The sequence below is a fragment of the Pyxicephalus adspersus genome, chromosome 6 (genome assembly GCF_032062135.1).
Source record: "Pyxicephalus adspersus chromosome 6, UCB_Pads_2.0, whole genome shotgun sequence".
Classification (NCBI taxonomy): domain Eukaryota; kingdom Metazoa; phylum Chordata; class Amphibia; order Anura; family Pyxicephalidae; genus Pyxicephalus; species Pyxicephalus adspersus.
The window spans coordinates 77165330-77174399 of NC_092863.1; the positions used below are offsets into that span (position 1 = coordinate 77165330).

General features: G+C 37.0%; 1 long non-coding RNA gene across 3 annotated transcripts in view; it reads right to left on the bottom strand.

The window, feature by feature from the left end:
- Positions 1–6532, bottom strand: part of LOC140334124 (uncharacterized) — a 33006-nt gene extending 26474 nt beyond the window's left edge. For all 3 annotated transcript variants that reach the window (XR_011921484.1, XR_011921482.1, XR_011921483.1), the window contains exon 1: positions 6449–6532. This is a non-coding gene — a long non-coding RNA (uncharacterized lncRNA). The remainder of the gene's footprint in view (positions 1–6448) is intronic.
- Between the last annotated feature and the right edge of the window lie 2538 nt (positions 6533–9070).

A 9070-nucleotide genomic window follows, 5' to 3' on the forward strand; every position in this document is an offset into this window, starting at 1 on the left:
GTGGGATTTGGAATGACTGGACATTCCTTCGTCTTTGCAAAACACAATTACCATTTTAATGCCCATGTGAATAAAATTTCAGTGTGAAATAAAAAACTCAACATTTTTCACCTGAACAAGGAATCTAGCTTCAGCAAAAGATGAAGCTGATGTCATAGAATGTCCTTTTAATATTCAAACATTTCCTCACCCCTGAGCAATTTCTGGAGTCACCAAATTACTTTTTTTCCCTCTTTCTCAGACTGAGAAGTGATTATCAGTTCTATAATAGAAATGATATTACAGGATAGAACATTGTTATATGTTTTGATTTTGATGGAGATGTAGGAACAGAACTTCCCATGTGTTGGTTTATTATTCTTATACTATAAGTCCCTGAGAACATTTAATTGAGTTCCGGTCCCAATTTACGTTAAATTTATTTATCAATCATATGGGAGGCTTTCTGCTAGACTTTTGTAAGTGAGAGTTAGATTGAAACATTTCTATTAAATTGAGAGCTGTGATTTGTTTCCACTCAGAGACGAGCTATAAATCTCTTTTCTTCGCTCCTAACCACAAAGACTGATTCAAATGTGTGTAGTCTGTTTGATATGTAGTCATTACCAAGGCATTATGCTTGAATTATTATATTCTCCAACTAGATATTAAGCTTGAAGGTAAGAAAAATGAGGCACATCTGGGAAGGTGTTAGAGGAAAAGCTTTGCTGACTTAAAAGAGAAGAAAGTCATTCCGTAGCCCAAGGAGAACAGCTGACATGGCTATGATTTTCAGTCATGTCAGCAACACAACAACCTGCATCTGCTGATTAATTTTTTTTTTTTTGATCAGTTAGGCCTCCTTTTGAATGGCAACCTAATTCGGCACTGGAACACATCTGCACATTACAATATGCTGAAATGCAGAATGGACTACATTTTCATTCATAGAGGTGCATGAGGTCATTATGAATGGACTGTCACAGTGCACCCTGCTCTAAATGGGGGCTGTGAGATATCAATGACTTTTCTTGATCTATAGATTATCGTGTGTTGCCATTACCATAAGTATTAATTACAGAAGAGCAGATAGTAATTGGCCATGGAAATTAATTATCAGCTATCGCAAAATCCTGTAAGAAGGCTAATGAAAATACATCTCATAAAGAGACTTTTAAAATAATAATGCTGGTTATGGAACAAGATGGACTTTGTCAATAGATATTCATTTTAAATAATTCTAAATAGATACCATGCAGATAAAACTATGGAATTGTATGAGAGGTAAGCCCCTCTTACATCCTCTCAAATGACACAATACCTGGGTAAAAAGAGAAGCAGGGAGGTAGGGGGTTAAAAGGAAGGATGAGGTAAGGAAAGATGGGAGATGATTGTAGGTAAAGAGAAAGAGGAAGAATGGCGGAAAGAAGAAGGACACTGTAAGATAGAGAACAGACAGAAGGAGGAAAGGAAAGCTTTCCACCCACCTGTTGTGGATGTAAAATGTAATAGGGTAGGGTATGCTTGGGTAAAGGCAGCGGGTAAGGCCATCAAGGGCAGTGGTGATGTTGGTGTTAGTGGTGTTGGAGACCCATCAGAGGTGTGGAGTATGATAAAATGCATTATATGGTGACCTCAAGGCAAAGGCCCTGATTTATTAAAGTTCTCCAAGGCTAGAGAGAATACACTTTCATCAGTGAAGCTGGGTAATCTTGCAAACCTGGAATGGATCTGGTCCAGGATTAAAAACATTTGCTAACAGATAGCTAATAACTTTTAGGAAATCCATTCCAGGTTTGATGGATTACCCAGCTTCACTGAAAAAGTGCCCAAGTGTTTACAGCATTTTTATATAGTATAATATAGTATGTTAGTATATAGGATTATAGTGTGTATATGTGTGTATATATATATATATATATATATATATATATATAGTTATTGATTTATGTAATCTTGTTTACCTATTAGCTGGCAATTACCCCAACACTTGTGTCCACTCCTCCCTGTCTGCTTAGGCTTCCGCCCATTTTTAATACATTCAACTAGACCCTCAAAACATTTTCAAACTCACCTACAGATCATCCTTTCTGTCCCAACCAGTCATTATTGAGCACCTACATTTATTAACTTTAGTTATTTACAATAACTATCAGTTATTGAATCTACATTTCCCCCCTCCAAGATTAGAAGCCTTTTTGTGCATGGTCCACTTCACCTCCTGTATCATAGTTTGTACTGGATTGCTATGTTGTAAAGCAACCTCAGGTAGAAGGCAGATTTCTGTTCCTGCAAATGTTCTTTTGTGATTATTTCTAGTACCAGGAGAATAAATGAGCGCTGCAAACAAATGGCTGTTCTGTTCTATGGAGAGGGGGAGTGCATCCTGGTTTTTATGAATAAAATATAATATTATTAAAATAATAGCAAAGTGTTGGATTCCCACAACAGCCATAGCTTTTCAGAGTTCAGAGATTCAAGATTTGCCACCTGCTAAACAAAATGTGAGTTTAGTTGTTAATGGTGTTTTTGCACATAAAATTAAATTTGGTTAGCTTGGAGGCCTTGTCTACTCCCTCTCCAAAAAATGTTGTAAATAATATATTTTCCTGGATTGACATGTGTAAAAAGAGTGGAGAAGCACCAAAAAAATATAAGATTCTCTCTTCTGATAGTATCCATGTGTGTTAGATCTATATTCACATTTACTTGTGGAGTTTTTTTAATTTTTATTTATTTTTACCCTTCAAAATCATATAACCAGGTTTATGAATGGACGTCGAGGTTTCTTAAGTGTCACATGATCAAGGAATATTCCGCTGACAAATCTTTTTACTGAGTAGTATTAGAATGAAAGGCATTATTCCCCTAAGAAAGGCCTGGATGGATAAAGTCTGAAATATTGCTTGTTTTGTTTGTTCACAGAAGAGAGCAGTACACCAAATGGAAACACCTGTTGAACACTCTTGTCTTACTTAAACATCAGTTAGTATTTTCTTTCTCTGTCTTAGTGTTTCCTTTCCCGTGTTCAAGATTATACTTGTTCCCATGGTGTTTGTTAATCCTACAAATGTGTGAATCATCATATTTTATAGCTTCCTGCTACATTTGGGAGACTGACCATACTTCTTTGCTCGGAGCCTTGTGACATTTATGGAGCATACAGAATAGGCTTCCTGCAGAGAAACAAACTATGGCCAAAACCGATGAGTGAAAGGCGGTAAATATGTTCGGCAATGACATGCTATGTGCTGGACGCTGTACATATTGCCATTCAGTGTCTGCTAAAATGGAACAGTAAACTTTTAGTCTGGGTTTAATGTAGAAGACGTGAGCCAACAGCAGATTGATACGTGGTTACTACAAATTTATTACATCTATGTATCACTTTTATTGGGGCATGCTTTGTCTGCTGTAAGGCAGAAAAATACTAGATTTATTGTACATTAGTAGGTCATGCATACAAAATCTGATCGGAAAATAAACTGCATACAAAATTTGAAAATTTTTGTTTTCCCTACAGCTGTTTGCCCAGCCAGAATAGATACCATAGAGGGGTACATGCAGGTAAGCAAAAGGATAATGGGACAGGTGGTAATTTTCCCCCACCCCTATACTTTCTTAGAACTTTCAGGATATGTTGGACTGCTGTCCATGAGTGGAGACGGTTGAGCATTCAGAGTAGAACTCGATGACACATACTGGCCATGCTTCTACCTACCTTTTGCATAATATATATACTGTGTGTTTTTATTATTTTATGATGAAAGTAATTGATTTTTCTTTTACAGTGTACATTATAGTGTAAGATAAAATCAATGATGTTTCCTGCTGACGATGTTAAAACCTACAAAATATATTTTGCATAATAACTGCACCTTTCCTAAGTGAAACTCAGAGGAGAGTGTCTGCCTTACCTGGCTAATTCAAATCAGCACTCTGCTTTACGTGTAATATATTAACATACAATCCATTTTTTCTTGTTTTGTGGTACAAAGGTATTGCATGCTTGTATTTTATGCATTTATTAAACAATAGGAGAAACATAGTAAAGGTTTCATTTCCACTACCCAAGTCTCAGCACTTTCTTACGGTTGTACCCACATTTGACAAATGATCATTGTCATTTTTGCATTGCCTGAGGTGCACGAAAACTGTAGTGTAAGCTGCTTTGGACATTTCCTGTATTCTCAGTGATGAATACAGATAGCGCTATAAAACTTAACACAGGGAAAACAAGCACGATTCCTATTACTAAACCCCTCTGTCTGTTCATCATACTCACGAATCCTAAACCTTCTGGAAGGATATAATCTGTGTTTTATTAAATTTACAGCTTGATTTGATTTACATTTATTAGTCTTACAACAGACCATTTTCACGTAATGTTGAAATATTTAACCACATGGTGTCACTAAGAAATGTTATGAAAAATTGTTAGTGCTTCATGTCTTCATGGTGCAAAACTGATTAGCAAATAATATGTCATATTGTGCCTCTCCCTGTGTCACCGGCACACTAAATTAGTTTGAAATAAAGAATGGGTCTGCGTTATTGAGAGAAATCAGATCACCTTCATTCCCTACTGGTATTAAAAGCAAACTGCAATTCTTGCTTGCCCAGAGTAAATTTTATTGTACTTGACAGTGAACAATTTCTATATACAATACAATATTTTACGCATTTTTCGGTTTTTATATATGGGAAGTAATTTTCCTCTTTTTAAAGAGCATATGAGATTGTAATTTGTATATTATATTGTAAAACACCTATGTTTCCACATTCCAAAAGTGTTTTCCCAAAATTGTTTTTGGGCTGTGGATGTTTTAATCCTAGCTACCATTTATGCAGTAAACAGAGCAACCATTGCATTCCTGCCTGTGACAAGAACCCAGCAATTAACATGTGTTACTGCAATGTATAGTAATGCAAGTTATGTGTGTTAGCGTCATTGTCATTGTCACCCAGCACATTAATCAATGCACAGTGCATGCGTTTTGTTGTGGTCTCAGAAAAAAAAGAAAATGTTCAATTTTTATTGTCCATGCTAGTTTATGTTAGTGCATTACATAATGTGTTATCGCAATGCACAGGACCTAGCATTGATAGGCCATGAGGCCCTGGATCCATTCAAATAATCAGACATTCAATATTTTTCTTTGTCACAGTGAGCCTGATTTGTAGAAGCTCTCCAAGACTAGAGAGGATACACTTTCATCATTGAAGCTGGTTGATCCAGCAAACCTGGAATGGGTTTTAATAAATTAATTTGCTATTGGGCAGCACAGTGGCTCAGGGGTTAGCACTCCAGCCTTTGCAGGGCTAGGTCCCAGGTTCGATTCCCAGCCCGGACATTATCTGCATGGAGTTTGCAGGTTCTCCCCATGTCTCCGTGGGTTTCCTCCCACTTCCCAAGAACATACAGTAATGTTAATTGGCTTCTCCCTAAAAATTCACCATAGACTACATTAATGACATATGACTAGGACATTAGATTGTGAGCACCTTTGAGGGACAGTTAGTGACTATGGACTTTGTACAGAGCTGCGTAATATGATGGCACTGTATAAAAAAAATTTGCTAGCATTGTTTTGAATCCTGGACCAGAACCATTCCAAATTTGCTGGATCACCCAGTTTCTTTTCCAGCCTTGGGGAGCTTTAAAAAATCAGGCCCAGTGTACCCAAACACGTGATAGTATATTAGCATGTGTTAGGATGTCCTTCAACACACATGTTTGTCGCAGTGGATCACAATGAATGGTAACACCCCACCATGTGTTGTGATGAACTGCATGAAAGAAAAATCAGGCATGTACCATCATTAATGCAAATGTTGAGCTGAGTTACACAAATGTACTGGGATGCCCTAAACTTAAATTAGATTACTCCCCTCAAAAATTATACTTACCTTTACTTCCACAGGGCCCCCGTTTCCTCTGGTGCTGTCCTTGTTTAGGTCTTACAGCGTCCTGTAATCCAACTATGACCCGGTGCGGAGGAAGGACCAGGCACTGCCATCTTCCTCAGTCTTCCTTTATTTGGCATTCATTAATGAATAGGCCCTTAAAGAACACAACAGTCATGCAAAAAATGTAAACTTTCCCTGTGTTTCCACCTGTATATGTAGATATGAATAGAGTGGAAATGTTTACAGCATCCATCCAGTTTTAAATTATATTGAATTTCCACTCACTTTTCTTTTCCTATTTGTGCACATCATGTGGACCAGAAATGAGTAGAAATCCCCCCACTGCAGGGCTGGTTTTAGGGTAGGGTAAACTATGTCAATTTGATCACCTTCTCCAAGGCCTACGTTTTCAGAATGGCAGGGTGTGTGGGGAGACGGAATGCTGTGTGTTTAACCCCTAACTTCATATTTGCCCAGTGCCCCATTTTGTCTAAAGTAATCCCTGAACTATTGGGAACACAGACACCAACAGAAACTTTTTAGAATTATGAATACTTACCAGCTCTGCTTCTTATTTTCTTTCTTCTTTTCCTTTTTGTGTCCCAGTTATGAACAATTCTCTGCTCTATTTGCTTACAATAACATCAAATCAAATATCAAATAGAAAATGAAGACAAATCTCCCTAAGGCTTTGGTCACACCCACTGTGGGAACAGATGTTCCAGTGCAACTCCCAGCGGTTGGATTGGTGGCAGCAGAACAAAGTATCAACAAATGATTTAACCTTGCTCCCTGCTGCTGATAAACTGTTTTTGTTTTTTGAGTTGTTCATGCTAAACTTTGCAAGAGCTGGATTATTGAGTTAGAAAGTGAACATACAATATGTTAAAATGTATTAACAGTCTTAGCAAAGTCCTCATAGTAGTCAAACATTCTGAAAGCCAGGGATACTTATCAGCATCAGAAGACTAAAGATTTTTCTATCTAATTTGTATATTGCTTGGGTACAGACAGTAAAAAAAAACAGGAAAAGTTTATTTAATATTAAACATTTACATATAATTTGGCCAGAATTTGTAAGACAACTGGAAAGGCAAGTTTATGAATTTGCATATAACTTGGCTAGGAAAGGCAAGAAAACAGAAGCACGTTTATTTATATTAGAAATTTGACTTTGCTTAGTTACTCATCCATTTGTGTCAAGTGACAAATTTATAATGGGATCACATTCAGTCGCCTCCTCCTAGTTTTCACCATGGCATGTGGATAGGATTTTTCAGTTTAATTGGGCTTTAAATGAAACACCATCATTAGCTACTTTCACTGTTACCTTTGGGTCTTTAAAGTATGTGATTCATCCACCTCAATACACAATTCACTTTCCAAATAATACATTTGTGCAGATCAGCAGGAAAGAAAGTTCCCCACAGTTACTGATTCTGCTATGATGCATCTTTTCATGTTACCAAATTGTTACAGAACAAGCTCTTTTTAGGTAAATAATTTTGCAGTTGCCTCAATTCATCATTTTACAAACTCATACAAGTACAGTATATCTCTTCGCCACACACAGACGTTGTGGTTATCCTCGCTGTTAAATTTGTCTCCAATGGGGATTTTAATAAGCATGTTTATCTTGAAAAGTCAGCTTGCTTACATATTCTATTAGATAAGGTATCTATCTCTGGTATGTGCACATTTTGTTTTCTAAAACAATTCTTAAAACTCAGGAAGTTGTATTCAGTTGCTACAGCAAACAGATAAAGGTACTTATTCACATTGAGGAGTGAGGATGGGGAGGGAGATGGCAGTTGGGCATTTATTGTGGATCAACAATTTAATGACTCCTTTTTTTAGAAAAAAATACAATAGGATTATAATTATTTATAAACATTAACCTCCTGGGCGCATCATTTCTGTCTCGATGTCTAAAAGCGGTACATTGTTTTTCATTAAAATTTATTTCACATTGAAGGCCTGTAATTCTTAGGCATAATTCACCGGAATATGTCCAAACACGGGTCTGAGTATGATAAAGTTTGAAACACAAAATCATGTCAAAATAATAAATTAGATTTAACAAAATTACTTTAAATAAAAAACACAAAAATCTGTTAAAACAATGGTGCCTAACTTAATCAAAAATACTGAAACCTGCAATGTAACTGTACAATAGCAGACTATTTATCTAATAAACTAATAAACATCCTGGGTGTGGTATATTTTAAAACAAGGGACAACATAGAGTCCAACGTCATAATCCGGGTAGTAGAACCGTGTTTCTTTTCTAATTTTTATCCCGGAGTCATTCCGCTTAGAGCAACACACCACACACATTCTTGTTGGCGCTTGCTTTCTTGTGCTTGGTGCTACATGCTCCATAAAGTCCATATAGTCCAAGACAACTTGTGGTTTTAGGATCTCTTTCCCACCTCTTGCTTTTGTCATAGCAGTGGCAGTGTTATGCTCGGTGCTCAAAAGGTAGACATCCTTCTTGTCATGTCATCGCAGTGCCATAATTTTGCCTTTCTGCCAGGCAACTATTTAACCAGTCTTGAGCTTCTGTTTGGCAAACATGGATGGCATTTCGCGCCTGTCAGCCCTAACTGTTCCATAAGCATCCGTTTTATGCTGGATGAGAAACTGAAATAGTTCAGGGGAGCTGTAAGAATTGTCTGTAGTGACACAATAGCCGTGATTGAGCAATGGCTCAATAAGTGACAGGACAGATGATGTTGCCACTCCATAGCTGCTGAATCTAGGGCTAAATTTTGTGCCTTTCCCAGTGTATATTAGAGAGTTCCAGACTTAGATTCGCACAGCATAAATTATTTCACACCGAACCCTACTCTCTTGAAAACTATGTATTACACCTACCTGAGCCTCCCCTTGTAGGCCATTAAATTTCGTCTATACTTATTTCTCTTTTAGGTACATAGCTGCTTTTGAAGTTATCTAGGATCATCTGATAGACAACCCAAATTTTTTTGAGCTTAGGTGCAGGATTTGGTCTCTTCAAAAGTGTAATTATTGGAAAAATGTAAGTATTTCATGATCAAGTCAAATCTATATTTTGACATAATTGTGCTAAAAAAAGTGTAGCAATTAGTTTATTCGTGGACCAATACCACTTCTGCAGGGGTTTCCCCACCACTTTCGTGAAGAATAAATAGGGCCAGAA